We start from the raw sequence: 16864 nt of genomic DNA, 5'->3' as shown, positions 1-16864 counted from the left end.
TTTGTTTGTCCGACATGAAATACATCATCTAGCTAGATAGACTAGGAGCTGTATAAATATGTCTTCAATGCTTGATACCTCGTCTTTGGAAGAAGAAGTTAGGCCCCAGAGTATTTCTGGACATGCTGTAGAACAGGAGATAAAGAACTCCTGGACACTGAAGGGGACGTAGACCTCCATTAGACCTCACATTCTACCTTTGTGCAATGGGCACCTGAAGCCTCAGAGACCTAGAGTGACATTCTCGAGGTCATATGGCCAGACACTGGCAGAGCTGAGACCTAAACACAAGTCCCCTGGTTCCAAACTGAGCTTTTTGGTTACATGCAGTAGCTCTGAGGAGATGGACTGACTCTGATAACTCGTCCCTGGCAACAATGGTGATAAATAAGAGCTGAATAGGTTCTGAATGTGGACTTTTCAACGCTCCATTCATGAAGAGAAACCACCTTGGCCTGTTATTTCAATGCGAAGGTATTTCATTTCCCAGGAAAGAAATCCACTGTCAAAAGAAGAAAAAAAATTTTACTTGATACTGGGCCTTTTATTCTGTTATTTCAATTCGTGGGTTTATCCTCAAAAGCACAGAAGAAGGGGAATAGGGAACAGTTATTATCTTGGAACTAATCTAACCTGAAGCTGTGAAAATGCTAGGCTTGCTTCTGTTGAGGGAGAAAATATCTATTTACTAGGAGATTAAAATAGTGGCTATTTGCATTTCTTTAAAATAGACTTTGAAAGTACTATGATGGAATAATACACAGCCACGTGAGAGAGAAGCCTGTCCAATCCCAGCAGCTTTGCCCGCAGAAGCTAAGAACTGGAGAACTCTGGCCTGAGAATTACCGAAGCTTGGAGCCTGGCCCCTCGTCGATCGATGTGTTTAGAATCTCTTTTATTGGACTGAGCTGCCACTGTGCTCTTTGGAGTTGTTTTGTTTTGTTTTTAGACAGGACCTGCTGACTAGAGCTGTGTTGGTTTTGTTAACTATAACAGGTTCCCAGGAGAAAGGGACGTCACCTGATTCTGTTTAATCAGCAATTAGGATGATGGATCTGAAAGGTGTAATTGTTTCTGCCGTCTTCTGCAACTGAACTGAAGGCAAGGGAGGACCCACAGTAGTTTTGCTGATACTTTTCCTTCCTCTGAATTCAGTTACTGGACACTGTGGCAGTGTGTACTTGACAAGGTCAGCATGGGGGATGGTAGACTGGTAGGGTGTTGTCGAACGTTTCTATCATGAAGTTGCAAATCTTTGATCCTTTGATATCTTCTAGGTTGCCCTTATAGGTTTTAGAATCACTTCAGATCTACCTATATACTTGGTTTGTCTCATATATATATATATATATATATATATATATATATATATATTCTTGTATTAAACATAGCACATAGCAGATATAGGTAATACCTTTTAATAAGTCCTATTGTTATTTTATGTGCCTTTGAAGCACTCTGCTGATATTAACCATACTTTACCCTTGAAATGCGCTATTATTGCCATTTAAAATAAACTTTGTATATGCGTGCCTGTGATATATGTGAGCCCTCAAATGCTTGTGTTGTATATATAGAAGGACACATGACATAATGTGGTAAGAATTGAGCCCCACTGACTCAGTGTGGCTGCACACTTTCAGGATTTTCGGTTTTATGTTTGGTTTTTGGCTCCCAAGGATGTTTCTTACTTTCCTAAGAGCTTAGTCGTACAGTTAAAAGAATGGTGCATTTTGTCAAGTTCCACTGTGTGTTTCGTAACAGGAGTTTTCAAGTTGTTTCCTAGGAATGTAAATCTTATGCAAGCATGGGCTGAAACAAAGCCATGTTATGGTTTGACTGTAAACATGTGTACTGAGGACACATGTGCTGAAGGATTGGCTGCCAGCCGCTGGGCCTTGGAGAGGTTGTTGACTCCCGAGTTCTCTGACTTCACTGGTAGATTCATAAATGGATTAAGTCATGGTCAATGTACTATTGGGAGACGAAGCCCAGCTAGAGGACTGGGGTCACTGGAACTCACCTTGGAAGGTTGTATCTTATTCCCGGCGCTGTCCTTTCGTTTGTCCTCCTCAGCTTCCTGTCTGTCACAGGAGAGACCTCTTCTCTGTCACGCCCTTTCGCCATGATGTTCTGTCGTATCAAATGTGGGTCCAGAAAAAAGTAGCCAAGTGACCATGGGCCTAAACTATGAACCAAAATAAATCCTTCCTCCCCTAAGATGCTTTCTCCAGGGTTTTGTCACAGTGACAGAAGCCAAGGAACACAAACAACATGCTCTTCGAGGTCGGAGTTTACACTCCAAACCCTACATTCTCTCTGTTCTTGTTATTGAGTGCCCTGAACCATTCCTCTTAAAAAATGAGCATGGCAAACCAGGGTGCCCTCTCAGATGGGAGAAAAAAAGGAGAAAGATCTAGATTCTTCTTGCTAAATTTGCCACTTGTGTGATCTCGGGCACATTTTATCACTTCTCAGATCTTTAGTTCCATTATTGGTGAAATGGGACTAATATCTGCCATGTATATTGCTGCTCTGGTGGCTAGCAGGTTCATAAATGAAAGACAGAAGTGTTTAGAAAATGCAGGAAACAAGGGGAAGAAAAAAGAGACCTTATCTTCTAAAAAAAAAAAAAGAAAAAGAAAAACGAAGCCTGTGGGGGTGGCCGAGAAAGAGAATGGCCATGTTCATTCTGGGAGTTTTGTTCAGATATCCGTTGCTTTTCTTGCCCTCCACCATTTCCAAGATTCTTATAGTCCTCTGCACTCTTTGTCTTTATGATTTTCGGTGATATTTTCGACACTTGGTTGCCAGCCACTCCCCTCTGTTACGCCAACATTTTTATGGAAACCCCACGGAGATACAGAGTATTGGGACTGATAAGGAAATGACTGAGTAGATGTGTGAAGAACAGATGACAGCCAGGGAGCAGCGAGCACAAGGGACTGTGACATCCTAGACAGGGGACATTTCTCTATCACTCTCCAAAGTCATTATCTGTGGACTCTTAAGGAGTCCAACCCTGAACCAATAAAATGATGAGCCAGAAAAAAAGTGGCCTCGTTTGATAGAGTTATTCTTGGGGAAATCGACTTTTTCAAGACAGTACTACTCCAGGTGACCGTTTGGGCAGTCTTGCTAGGACAGTTGCCTTATAGGGACCTGTGTGAATAGCTCAGGCTGCTTCTCTCTGGGAGAACCACCTGACCAGCGCTGATGAGAGTGATTGTTAAGACTTTGGGAGAGGGGCGCTTCCTTCCAGGACGTTCTATCCCCGCTCGCAGCATGTGCCCTTGGGGTGGTCTTGCTAGAACAGTGGCCCAGGTGTCAAGGATGACATTTGACTTTGCAGTGACCTTTCATGTGACTTGCGATGCCTCTGCTTTACAGCTCTGAGGTTATCAGAGTGAGAGGCTGTGGCAAACTTGTCATATAGAAGAACACATTCAAGCAAATTAAATCAGGGGTTGGTGGAGAGCGTGGGGGTGGCTGGAAGGGGGCGACTAATCCTAGAATAGGTTAAAAAAGCACAACACCCAAAGTAGAAATATTAAAAATAGAGAAACCTCCAGTACCAGATGGTCAGAATTATGAACAAGCCTGGGGACAAAATTAAATAAATCCTCATGGAAATATTTTGTCATCCCTTGGAAGCCTGGATGGGCACCCAGAGCTGCTGAAAGGCTCCCTGTGCCCCCTCTTTCATCTCGAAGCTACAGCGCTGAGAGTTTGCTGGAGTCTGACCTACTTTCCAGGAAACTTCTTATGGTAAGGAAGAAAAGAGGAGGAAAAAAAATAAAATGATATCAAGGCAGAGGGATGCAGAGATGAAAGCACTGGGCTTGCTGTTGAGACAGCTATTTTTAGCAGTAGTCACTGTCAATATTGAAGGGAGGACAAGCAGCGCTGGCGAGTGCTATGTGTGCCGTGAGCATATTTCGCGCAATGATTACAGAGCTCGGGCGTGGGGCCTGCGGCCATCCTTCTGACACAGAGGCACCAGGGAAGGCTCTGATACTTCATACCTCCGAGACAGTGGAGCCAGCCCTTCCACCTGGTCCCCATCCTGCTCCGTAGTACACGCTTTGCTCCATCTGCCTTTGTGACTCACCTCCCCAGCTGACCTTTGGAGCGTCTCCCTCAGCTTCGTCTTTTTTCTTTCCTCCTTCCAAGTGATCCAACTAGGCTCGCCCCATCTGTTAATAAGCAAGAGAATTATCATTGGTCTAATTTCATCTCCTTCTCTCAGAGTCTAGCTGCCAAGAGGACGGGAGCTTGGTTGGAATTCTTGTGTTCTAACACCTAGCGCAGGGTGTGTCTGGCAGACAGCAGATGCTCGTTCGGTAAATACTCACGGGAAGAATAAGAGCACCGTAACACATTTCTTCCTCTGACTGTAGAACTCAATGTTCAACAACATAAAAGTCAGCTGAGCCTCACGGCAACTCTGTCGCTTTTGGGGCGGGACTTGTTCAAGTCATCGACTGCGTCTTTGAATTCTACTGTCTCACATCAACACCGATTCCTGCAGGATAATTTCTATCACAGGCATTGCAACTTATACTGTAGTTTGAAGTCTCTGCCCAGATTGAGATGGGATGTCATAGTCAATGACTTCAAAAGCAGATTGTCCAGATTGATCATAGGGTTGGGAGGGACACCATATTTTACCTAACAGTGGCTTAGAGTTTAAGGCCGCTCCTCTATAATTTTTTTTTTCTACAAGGCGTCATAGACTCCCTCAGCTGGCTTTCCCTTCAGAGGCCCACCAGTGGTTGGCTTCATTATCACATATTCCCACCTAATATTTTAATAACCCCTCCATTTTTGCTAGCTCTCCCACCCTTGTGGAAAAAGTGGTGTAAACAGCCTTATAACGGGAAACCTGGGAGCAAAGCAGAAGGTGACCTGGTAGGGCATAAATTAAGGAAGAAGATGCAATGGCTCAATTTTGCCCGAGCTTTGCTGTGTCCCTTCTAGATGGCTGGGGACTGGCTTTGCTTAAGTCTGCTTCAGCCATGACCTTATTGATGGCTTCCCTGAAGCTCTATTGTAAACCTGTCTGCTGATGACTTCAGTCTGTTTTCAAATATACTCTAAATTAGTATAGCTAAGGTATTGGAGCCTTTTACATACCTCGGAGCCGTTTTACATGCATGGTCTTCTTTTCTCCTCTTGCCTAAAGTTTCTCTGTCTGAACAGTAGATGCTGCGTGCTCAGCACTCACCGTAGTCACTGTGATTTCTAGAACCTTGTCTAGTGATAATATTCTGAAATTCACCTGCTTAATTCTGGAATTCTTATTTGTATGTTTGGTTTGGTTTGCTTATTTTTGTTTTGTCTTGTCTTGACATAGTGTCTCTCTCTATGTAGCCCTGACTGGCCTAGAACACACAGTGTAGGCCAGAAACTTAGAGAGAGCCTCCTGCTTCTACCTCCTGAGTGCTGGAATTAAAAAGCATGTGCCACCATGCCTGACACATCTGAACTCTTAAAGGGTCACCGGGGTTAGAGAGGACTCAAAACAATATAGAAAATAAGTTTGGCCTGGGAGCAGGGATGCATTTCAGTCATTTCCTTTCATTTTTAATGTTCTAGGTGAATGATGGAGCATGGTGTTTGCTTTTTTTCTAACCTTGAGAACCTGGCCTTTCAGGTTTTATGTTGAATTTCTAGTACAAATCTCAGCTGGCTTGTGTATTAGTTACTCTTCTTATTGTAATGACCATATACTCGAGGAATGTAACTTAGAGAAAAAATGGTTTTTTATCTTACAGTCCAATATGGCATGAAACGTTTGGCATCTGGAGTTTGGGGCAGCGAGGGTGTCCTTGGTGAGGCTGCAGAGAGCAAAGGATGCTTGTTATCAGCCAGCATTCTTCTTTTTATGCAACTCAGGACCCCAATCCAGGAAATGGTGCCACCCACATTTAGAAATGTTTTCCCATGACAATTAACCTAATCTAGAAAAAATCCCTCGCAGACATACTCAGAATTTATATCAAAGTCGATTCTAGATCCTACAAACTGATAGTTGCTGCTTGGGTAAGACTTTGCAGAGACATTGTGTCGAAGTGGTTTATTTCCTTCTTTAGATTTTCTTCAGTTGGGCAAACTCATTTCTGACATGTTAGTTAACAAAGAAACCATTCTCATCTGCCGTGAAATGAATCTAAAACAGCCTTGCTTCAATATCTTCCAGAGATATACGGTCACTTTCTTTATTATCCCAAACATCTCTCCATTATTCTATGAAGGAATGGGGTTTTTCACTCACTATGGTGGTTTGAAAGAAAATGGCACTCATAAGGAGTGGCACTATTAGGAGACATGGTCTTGTTGGAGTATGTGTGGTCTTGTTGGAAGAAGTGTGTCACTGTGGAGGTATGTTGTAAGGAGGCTGCTTGTTGGTTCCCAACTTCTCAGTCCTGAAATAATCACACAGAAACTGTATTAATTAAATCACTGCTTGGCTCATTAGCTCTAGCTTCTTATTGGCTAACTCTTACATCTTAATTTAACCCATTTCTAGTAATCTGTATATTGCCAAGTGGCTGTGGCTTACAGGCTAAAGTTCTGGTGTCTGTCTCCAGTGGGGCTACATGGCTTCTCTCTGACTCTGCCTCCTTTCTCTCAGCATTCAGTTTAGTTTTCCCTGCCTAGCTAAGTTCTACCGAATCAGACAAAGCCAGTTTCTTCAGTCATTAACCAATAAAAGCAACACATAGACAGGAGGCCCTCCCACACCAGAGGTGGGCTTTGAGTTCTCATCTATGCTTAAGCCATACCCAGTAAGACAGACCACTTCCTGTTGCCTGTGAGTCAAGATGTAAAACTCTCAACTCCTTGCCTAGTACCATGTCTGTCTGCACACTGCCTTGCTTCCCACTGTGATGATAATGACTGAATCTCTGACCTGTAAGTGAGCCACCCCAATTAAAATTTTCTTTATAAGAGTTGTTTGTGGTCATTGTGTCTCTTCACAGCAAAACAAATTCTAACTAAGACCAAGGGACCATGTGTGGCTTAAAGATTTGCATGAAGTGGAGCAGGAAGGGAGGACTCATAACGACAAGTGACAGAACTAAATTTTCAAGTCATTTACATTTTGTGGATGTCAAGTCCTCAAGTCTAGTGCTCTGGTCCTTGCTTGGAACTGTCACTTCTGCTGCCAAAAGTGTAATAAAGGAGATGTGTTGGTTCTTAGCACTTTATGTCCCTAGTGCTTGCTTTTGTTGCCAGAATACTGCATTCTTTTGTGTCCGTCATGTCTAGATGCCTTTCCCCATAACTGTCTTGATCCACATAATGAGAGGGTGTGTTAATGGTGATCTTCTGTATTACTAATTTGCATGGGAAGTGACAACCTCCTGAGAAGGCTCTGCTTCCCTAAGAATACCACTACTCAGTGATGATAAGTGGTATGTGCACACCACAGCTTTGTTAGCCGTTCACCCGCTGATGGACAGCTGTGTTGCTCTCAATTTGGGGCTATTGTGAATAAAGTCATGCTGAACATTTGCGTACACATTTTGGGTGAGCATAAGCTTTTATTTCCTTGGATATAAATGCCTGTCATGAACCCCTCAGAATGCTTTACAGAGTTGGTTGCCCTAGTTTACAGCTCCCCAGTGGCTTATAAGTTTTCCCACATCCTTATCAGCATTTGATACTCCTGCTTTTACATTTTAGTCATTTGCCAGTGCATCTTGCTACTGTCCATGGTTTCAATTTGTGATCCCCAGTGATTGACGTCTAAGCATCCTTTTGTGTGCTTATCTGACATATGTAAATTTGCTCTGACTGTGCGACCATTTATGCTTTTTGCCAATTGACTTTTTAAGCAGCATCATTTCTGAAGAATTTGTTCAAGTTTTTGCTTAGTTTTTCTATTAGATTTTCAGTATTTGTGTTTTGATTTACAAATTCTTTATATGTTATAGATTTCAGGTCCTTTCCAGATCTATTTTTATACAGGCATATCTATATACGTGTCTCTATAGACATATATTTACATAGAGAGATACTTTATACGCCTTTAGTATGTTATGGAATTTACTCTCTCCTTCCTTTGATGGTATCTTGTGACAAATGGAACATCTTAATTCTAATGAAGTCTAGGTTATCAGAATTTTATTTTATGAGTTGTACTTTTTTGGATTCTGTCGTGGCAGTCTGTGACTACTTGAAGGGCATGGAAATGCTCTCTTGTATTTTTTCTAGAATCTTACCACTTCTCTTTATGCTTGAGGACCATGTGCGAGATTCTGCTATTGCTTTCTTCTGTAGTTAGAAGAATTTCCCACAAACCCATTTGGGTGTGAGTTTTTCTTTTTGTCTGGATTTTAAATAAATAGTCTTTTATTTTAAATAGATGTAAAACTTTTAAGACTTTTACCATTTTCCTTTTAGTTTTAATAGCTTCTATGTTTGAGAAACTTAAATAAATTAATCTCTTTTGCATGAAGGTTAGTTACATAAGATGCTTCCAATTAAACATGACTTGTGTACCTCTCTCTCTCTCTCTCTCTCTCTCTCTCTCTCTCTCTCTTTCTGTGTGTGTGTGTGTAGTACTTGTGTGTCACTGTTTGTGCATATATGCATGCCCTAGGGTGCACATGTGTCTATGTGCCTGTGTATATGGAGGCCAGAGGTCTACATAGAATGTCTTCCATTCTCCCGCTCTACTTTGTATTTTGAGGTAGAATCCCTCACTCAACAGAGGTGCTCAGGTTACAACATCCAGTTTTTATGTGGGTGCCAGGGGTCTGGACTCAGGACTTCATGCATACTCAGCAAAAGCTTTACTGATTGGGCCATCATCTTGGCACTTTCTTTCACATAGTTTCCAAAATATTTGAAATTGAAATTGTGTGTTTCTGTTTTCACTTCCATTTGTGATTCTCTATCTTTTTCTTTTGTCGAACTGATCATTTTTGTGAGAAAATATTTGGATTGTTGTTTTAATTACCTTATAATTTCTAGCAGATTAGTTTATTTTTATTATTTACTTCCTTTTAAACTTTTTATTTTTTACAAATGTCATATGTGTGTTCAATGAACAGTGATCATATCCACCTTGATTTTCCCTCTCCACTCTCCCCAAATCTTCCCCATAAGTCTACCTCCTAACTTCATGTCCTCTTTCTTTTTTTGATAGCCCTCTAGGTCCATTAAGTGCTACCTATATGTGCTTGAGTGTAGGACCATCCAGTTGAACACGGACAACCTATTAGTGACCACACCCTCAAAATTATCCACCCCTCCTCAGTAGCTATCAATTGCCAGTAGCCATTAGAGGTAGGAGCTCTTGAGTTCCTCTCCTATCCATGCTGGAGTTTTGATTGGGTTGACATTCTTCAGGTATCTGTAGCTTCTGTGTTTGTGGACATTCTCCCCACTTTCAGCATTTATTTTAAATGTTCTCTTTACCATTATTCAGTTCTAAATGCGTTCTATTTTCTTTAATTTTTCTCCTGTTTTCTCTTTCTTTCTCTTTTTTTTCCTTTTTTTGTAATTTGAGGTAGGATCTCATGTAGTTCAGGTTGACTTTGAATTCACTATGTAGATGGGAATGACCTTTAACTCCTGATCCTTCTGTCTTCAAACTTTGTGGTTCAAATCCAGGTCTTGGTGCACAAGGAGCCGCACTCTGCCAAGGTATATTCCCAGCACAAACTGGGAATTCCTTTAATCATAATTTATATAAGTATATTGTTCAACTTCCATGTAATTAAGTTTATTCTGGTTTTGTTCATGTTATTAACTCTAGTTTGATTCCATATGGGCAGACAGAATATTCTGATGATTTATATTTTTTTATGTCAAGGCTTTCTCAATGGCAAGTAATACCCTTTGAATAAAACTAAAACAATGAAAACTTAAATATGTTTTGCAAATGTGTAGAGATGAAATAAAGATATGCATTATGGGACATGAAGCCATGATGAAATTCGATTCAAGAAGACAGTTACTTTTCGAGGTAAAAGACAGTGTAAGAAATGGATCCACAGCCATATAGTTGGAAGTATATTATCATGACATTCTTAGCCTCCATCTTAAGGTGTATATCTATAAATGATTATTATGTTTTTATTGTAAGCTCTTGAGCTTTTAAAACCTCAGTTTTTATTAGGAAGTATACTGGGGACACAGAAGTAACTCCTCTATCACACAGGACCCAATTATTTTAAATTCTGTTGTTTGTTTAAAAATAATACTTTCTTTTTCTTCATTGTAAATAAAATATATCAGGTACTGTCACAGTTTTTTGAGACAGGGTTTCTCTGTAGCTTTGGAGTCTGTCCTGAAATTAGCTCTTGTAGATCAGGCTGCCTTTGCCTCCCAAGTACTGGCATTAAAGGCATGCGCCACCACTGCCTGGCTAGTCTTTTGTATTTTTATTTTCTGTTTCTTTTACTGAGACAGGTTTTTCTCTGTGTTGTCCCAGCTGTCCTGGAACTCGTTCTGTAGAACTGGCAGGCCTCTAACTCACAGAGATTCTCTTGCCTTTGCCTCCGGAGTGCTGAGATTAAAGGTATTCACCACCACCACTCAGTTTTAAATTTACTTTTCTCTTTCCTTGAAGCATTAGAAGAAAATGTTCCTAGGGCGTGGCGAGTCTTGTACCTTGGAAGTTTGCAGCCTTCCTGACATTTGCATATGTAAGTTGAGTGTCCTAAATCCTTAAGTCTCAAAATGTGAAACACTATGCAAGGCCACATCTGAGTTTATCTCTCCCCTTCTCTCTGACCTGGCCACAGGTCTTTTTAGTACAAGAGGCTTAATTGCTTGCCAATGTGAAAAAATGATTAGGTACCCAAAATAATTACAGCTGTGATGAATGCATTATGGTTTTGGGCATGATAATCTGTGCTTATATTTCTTGCTACTTCTTTTAGTTCTTAAATTTATCAGACAGACTCAGTCACGGTATAGTGGTAAATAGCCTCCAAATGCCAGTGACTTATCACACAAAGCTTGTGTCTTTCTTGTGTTCCATTTCCAGTCATTATGATCACTCAGACAAGTGAAACAGCAGCCATTTCCAAGACTGACTGTGGCCCTAGAGAGAAAAAGGCCCTAGCGGCAGCAGTTCAGCTCTGGCCCTCGAATGAACCGAACCGTATCATCCATCAAAATGCATTTTCCAAGTCTTGTTATGTGGCTCCACCAAATCGGGATATGGAGGTGAAACTGGAAGTATTTGGGGAAGCAGCAATAGCACCTACCGCAACAAACAAAATCCTCTTTGTGTTTCCCTAGGGGGTCTTGGCTGGGGATGTAGCACAGTGGTAGAGCATTTGTCCTACAGTCTCCAGGCTGTGAGTTCAAGCCCTAGGGCTGCAAAACAAACGAAGATCAGAGTCAGAAGGTCTTGCTGCACTGTTTCAATCTCACTCCAGATTTAGAAGAAAAACAAGCACACTCCACTCCCTTCCCTTCCCAATATAAAACAAGCTCTATAAGACTATAGGGATAAAATGATGTCTTCATGCTGCACAAAGACAATTTTCACCTCTAAGATTATTTGAGAGAGAGAGAGAGAGAGAGAGAGAGAGAGAGAGAGAGAGAGAGAGAAAGAGAAAGCGCTATTTTGGGGACCCCTGATTCACACAGAAATACTTCCTTGTATGTATCTTAGATTCTATTCTTGACTCTCACAGCTTCTATAACCTAGAACTAACAATAATAAAAAGGATGACAGTGGTCAAACCTGGCCATAGTTAGTGAGCAGTTGAAGAAGGACGCTTAAAAGAAATCCCACACTAGCTCAGAATTGAGAATAATAGATGGTTATTTTCCGGGGGTAGACTCACAAATCTATATTCTCTGCTGGAACAAAGAACAGCAATCGAATCCCACAGCTGGAAAAGAGGCCAGATGCATGCTCTACATTGGCATAAATAGTATAAGAGGCCACGCCCCAGTGGGCAGCTAACTTAAAGAATACTAGCTGTAGGATTTCCTAAACTACCTCCCTGTTTTGTTTAAATAAGAGAGTTCTAAGCCTAATACAAAATTATATACAATAAGAACAAATATATTCTATAATTATCCTAGCCTAATGAGTTTAAATTTTGTATAATAAATAACTTGGCCAAGTCATGAGAGGAAAGTACCTACAACTATCTAGTCTTCAACTCCATCAAAACCAGAGAAGGGAAATAATATTACTTGAGTAAGCAGGAAGTGCAATCAAGCAACTTCCAAAATGTGCAACAAATGATAGATACAACTGGCTACCTGGACAATCATCCAAAATTTCATTTGCAACATTGAAGCAGCCAACTTTGACTAAGGCTTAGATTAACTGACAGACCATTTTCAGAGGCAGGAAATTTTTCAATACCATATTACCCTGTCTTGGCAAAATTTGACAGTCTTTTTCCTTGTGTCCTGCTTTTCCATTTCTGGATACCACGTACCTTGTCAGTGGTTGAGGGATGGGCAGTTCCTTGCCCAAAGACCAATTTTGCCAAGAAGGAAACAAACTTGGAGTGGAGTGTCTTCGGTGCTCAACATTCTCTAGGGAATAGAGCAATGCTGCCAGGAGCAATTGTGTCTCACTGTCATGAAAATCCTAAGTTATTAAAACATTTTAAATGCTATATTCTGAAGGTCTCTGAAAGATTTGAAGAATACCTATCCAACTGAAATATATCTCTATACATCTAGAAAATCTAACTAACATGACTGCAAGCTTAACTATTATATTTATTATAATACCTATTAACATATTTCTTAATTATACATTACATTTTTAAATTAACTGCACAATTATAGTACCTTAATCAAAAGCAGAAATATACTTATAACAAAACTGACCTAAAGCTTGTATCAATAAACCAACATCCATACCAATGCAAATCTCTATAGCAAGCAGTCCCTGAAACATATAAGAAGCTACATGGGTTCAATCACAAAATTTACTATGTCAATGAATTCATTAATTAATTCATAGATGAGGGAATGCAAAAGCAAGAGAGATAGTACCTTAATTTTAGCCCTGAATCCAATAAGCCAAGGAGTTGGAGCCTTATATCAAATAGACTGCTTCTATAGCTCTAGTTTCATCATCATGCTGGTAGACTCATTCTATTTTAATGTCATGATAACATTCTTTATCTAGACTTATAGAACTCATGGTGTCCATATTAGCATGTAAACAGACATCATTCTTCATCAATGACAACTTAGCTGTTCCCCCTGCTCTTTATTATATGTCATATATTTATGTGATTTTAATCATTTGAGAATCAGAGTTACATTGAGATAATATCATTAATAAGGTATATTGGGTCATGACATGACTCCTCACTAATCTCCTAAAATATATCATGCACTCCATTTTCCATTATAGTGGCTATTATGGGTAGGACCACTTTGACATCTCATATTGGGGGGTGTTAGTGAGGAGAGTGTTCAGGTGTGGGAAAGAAAGAACTGGAGAAAGGCAAGGAAATTGGAGATCAGCAATAGCAGGAGTCTGTAACTACTCTAATGTTGCAAAGACAGTGGGTGGGGACCATGCACAGAGTCCAGGAAAGCTCTGCAGAGGACCTAGGCCTCCCAGGCACGTGCTCTCCACATAATGGCTTGAGTCACTGGGACACCCGCTGAAGACAGCTAGTAAGACAGATAAGAGAGGGGTCTCTGCTCTGTCTCCTCCTTATTTCCTCTCTCTGCTGTGTTACCAGCCCCTTCCTTAGCCAGGTACAGCCAGTTGCCTAATAAAAAAGAACCTAAGCAAATGTAGTTCCTAGTCTAGAAGATTCTAGGGGAAGAACAAGAAAGAACCTAGAAACAAGCATTGCTGTGTGTGCCAACCACCTAGAGTTTTCTGTGGAAGAGACTCTGTTCATTAAAAGTTTTTTATTTCTTTCTCTGCTATATTATTTTCTCTGTTATTTTATTTCTCTGTTCGTTAAAAGTTTTTTATTTCTTTTTATTTCTTTCCTAAGTATTTGTTATATGATATGATCTATTTGAATAGTAACTTTTACTTTTAAAGTGGTTGGTTTGACATAGATACAGTCATGCTAAATATATTTTACTACTATTTAGGAGTTGTAATTCTGCATTGTGTATGAAATTGAATGGCTTATGTCTTATTGTATATAACTGTATGCTCCTTTCAATTTCCTTCCCCATCATTGTTGCCTGAAATTGTGACATTTTATTTAAGGCTTACTCAATTTATTTTACCATGGACACCTAAGAATAATAGTTTTCAACTGCAGTATTGGATTGTGGTCCTTAAGTGCTAAGTAGAGATGTATGACTGTGTCTATGTGACATGAATTTACCTTAAAAAGTGAGAACAAAGTCTACTAAGCTGGCTATGGTGAGTCACATAGAACAACACTTTCCAAATCATTTTTATACTTACCTGTAAGACTTGCTATGCACACAAAAAACCAAGCTATAATAAAATAATTTTGAGGAAGGCTGCATACCTTATCCTCATTTTAGAGAAGGCACAGTTTTTAAAGGACTGGTGATATTTGGGGACAATGCTATGTAATGTAGCACTCCGAAACCAATGTGTTTTAAAAGGAGAGTCAACTTCCTACCATCATCCAGGCGAGAGGGAGTGGGTGTCAGAACCACAGCAAGGATCACAGGACCGCTGTGGCAGGTGGTGGTGACCGTGGGGACATTTGTCTTCAGGTTGGACAGGAATGGTACTGACTTGGATGGAGAAGTAAAGACAAGCCAAGGGAATCATGGCATTCTTGGTTGTTCTGCTATTGACGATTCTGTTGATGGCATAGAGGAGTGTGAATAATGATGCTTATCCCGGCATCATTTGTAGCAGTAAAAACAAAATCAAAAACCAAATAAATACTCATCTATAGTCATGAGCAACTAGCATATTGGCTGTACAAGTATATGTATATTATTATTTCAACCTCTTAATGAGGACTAGCAGACTTGGATTAACGTGATGTTCTGTTGCAACCCAGATTTTTGAAAAATAATGGTTCAATTTTATTCAAGAACTATATAAAACAATTGAGAAAAGTATGTTCATCATGGAAGATTCCACTGTGCTAATGAATTTAACTGTGGTCAGTCAGGATTGCTTGCAGAACCTTACTAGGGACACCCAACAGGTAGTGGGAAGGACAGGTGGACTATGAACACAAAAGATGTCACCTTCTCACAGCAGGTGTGCTGATCCTTTGTCCTTTCTGGTCTTCCCACCACCTCTTTCAAGTTACTCTGTGAAGCTGATAGGTTAATAGCCTGGTAGGTTATCCAATTCTAGCTGGTTAGACAAAGCACATATATATAAGGGCAATACTAAATGCAGTCAGTAGGTGTGAGTGAGTGTGTGTGTGTGTGTGTGTGTATACCAATAATTATAGAAGGGATCATGAATCCAAGGTGGGAGAGTGAGACAGTGAAATGATGTAAATACGGCATGATCATGTATGAAACTCTTGAAATATCTATATTATTCATATATATTATGAATAATTCAAATACATATGGAAAAACAGCAGAAACTGAAGTAGAGTGTTGAGTCACTTGCCCCATGAGAGCATATGAAAGTAAAGGGACTCCTGAGTACTGAGAGCAGAATATTTATTGCCTTTTACTTTTTTTTCTGATTTTATTTATTTATTTATTAAAAATTTCCACCTCCTCCCCACCTCCCATTTTCCTCCTACTCCCTCCACTCCCCCTCCCTCTCTAGTCCTAAGAGCAGTCAGGGTTCCCTGCCCCGTGGGAAGTCCAAGGTCCTCCTCCCTCCATCCAGGTCTAGGAAGGTGAGCATCCAAACAAACCAGGCTCCCACAAAGCCAGTCCATGCAAAAATAAGGACCGCTTCACGAATTTGCGTGTCATCCTTGTGCAGGGGCCACGCTAATCTTCTCTGTATCGTTCCAATTTTAGTACCTGTGCTGCCGAAGCAAGCACTGCCTTTTACTTTGTAAAATGGAAGAAATAAGCCAAGAACGGAGTAAGTCACTCAGAGAAGCAGGGACAGAATCTGTCCCTCACAGGAACAGGCCCTTGCATGCTGAACTTGATGGGCTGTCAGGTTCTGAGCCACAGCTGGCTGCATCAGCTGACATGTTTGGTAGCTGAGGACTTCATCTCAATGCACCACAGGAAGACCCTCGGAAGTGGAGAGGGTGGGATGTGCCTTAGCAGCCCCTTTTCTCTTAGTTCAACGACACCTCTTCACACTTTACCTGCTCTCTCTGCTCCATCGAGTGAGCCGTTCTTCCCCTGCACAATTCACCCTCCAAGAGAAGATGTTATCGCTTTAAGTAATTTTAGTATATAGAGGACTCTGCCTTGCTTTCCCCATAGCTCCACATAGGCAGGCTGTCTGGGCACAGTCGTGAAAGATTAGCTTGGGGCCTACTCTTTTCTTCCCCAGAAACAAAGCAAAACAAGGAAAATTAAATGTTTAGTATTTAATACACCAAGTACTGTTTACAGTGAAGTCAGGAAATGCTTCACAGCTAGAAATCCTGAATGTCGTATAACGGAACCAGAAGTGGCAGACGGAGCTGTGGAGGAGATGTTGTTGGAGCTGCTGAGGAGATGAGCAAGAAGTATCAGCTGTTCAAGGCTTCAGGCGGCAACAGACAGCAGCAAAACCTTGCAAAGTATACCTACAGCCTTAGGAGAGAACCCAGACTTCAAGGAACAAAAACAAAACTGAAGTTGCTTCTGCCATGGAGATAAGACAGCTGAAAAGGACCTGGGTCAAGCAGCAGTCACCTACACAGAGCGGATGAAAGGTGGAGGTGGGGAGAGTATTACCCAGGAGATAATCACGTCAACTATACAGGCTACAATAGAAACCATTCCGGAGGAATTTAGCAATGATTGGTTATTG

The 16864-nt window shown here is 40.8% G+C and overlaps 1 non-coding gene across 1 annotated transcript; it reads right to left on the bottom strand.

The window, feature by feature from the left end:
• Nucleotides 1–15823: 15823 nt before the first annotated feature.
• LOC125389172 (U6 spliceosomal RNA) lies at nucleotides 15824–15930 on the bottom strand. Its single transcript, XR_007228409.3, has one exon. It is a non-coding gene; the product is annotated as a U6 spliceosomal RNA (small nuclear RNA).
• Nucleotides 15931–16864: the final 934 nt, after the last annotated feature.

This window comes from Myodes glareolus, chromosome 4 (genome assembly GCF_982192425.1).
Source record: "Myodes glareolus chromosome 4, mMyoGla1.1, whole genome shotgun sequence".
NCBI lineage: Eukaryota > Metazoa > Chordata > Mammalia > Rodentia > Cricetidae > Myodes > Myodes glareolus.
Note: the sequence above shows the minus strand (reverse complement) of the source record. Positions and strands in the feature narration are given on the sequence as shown.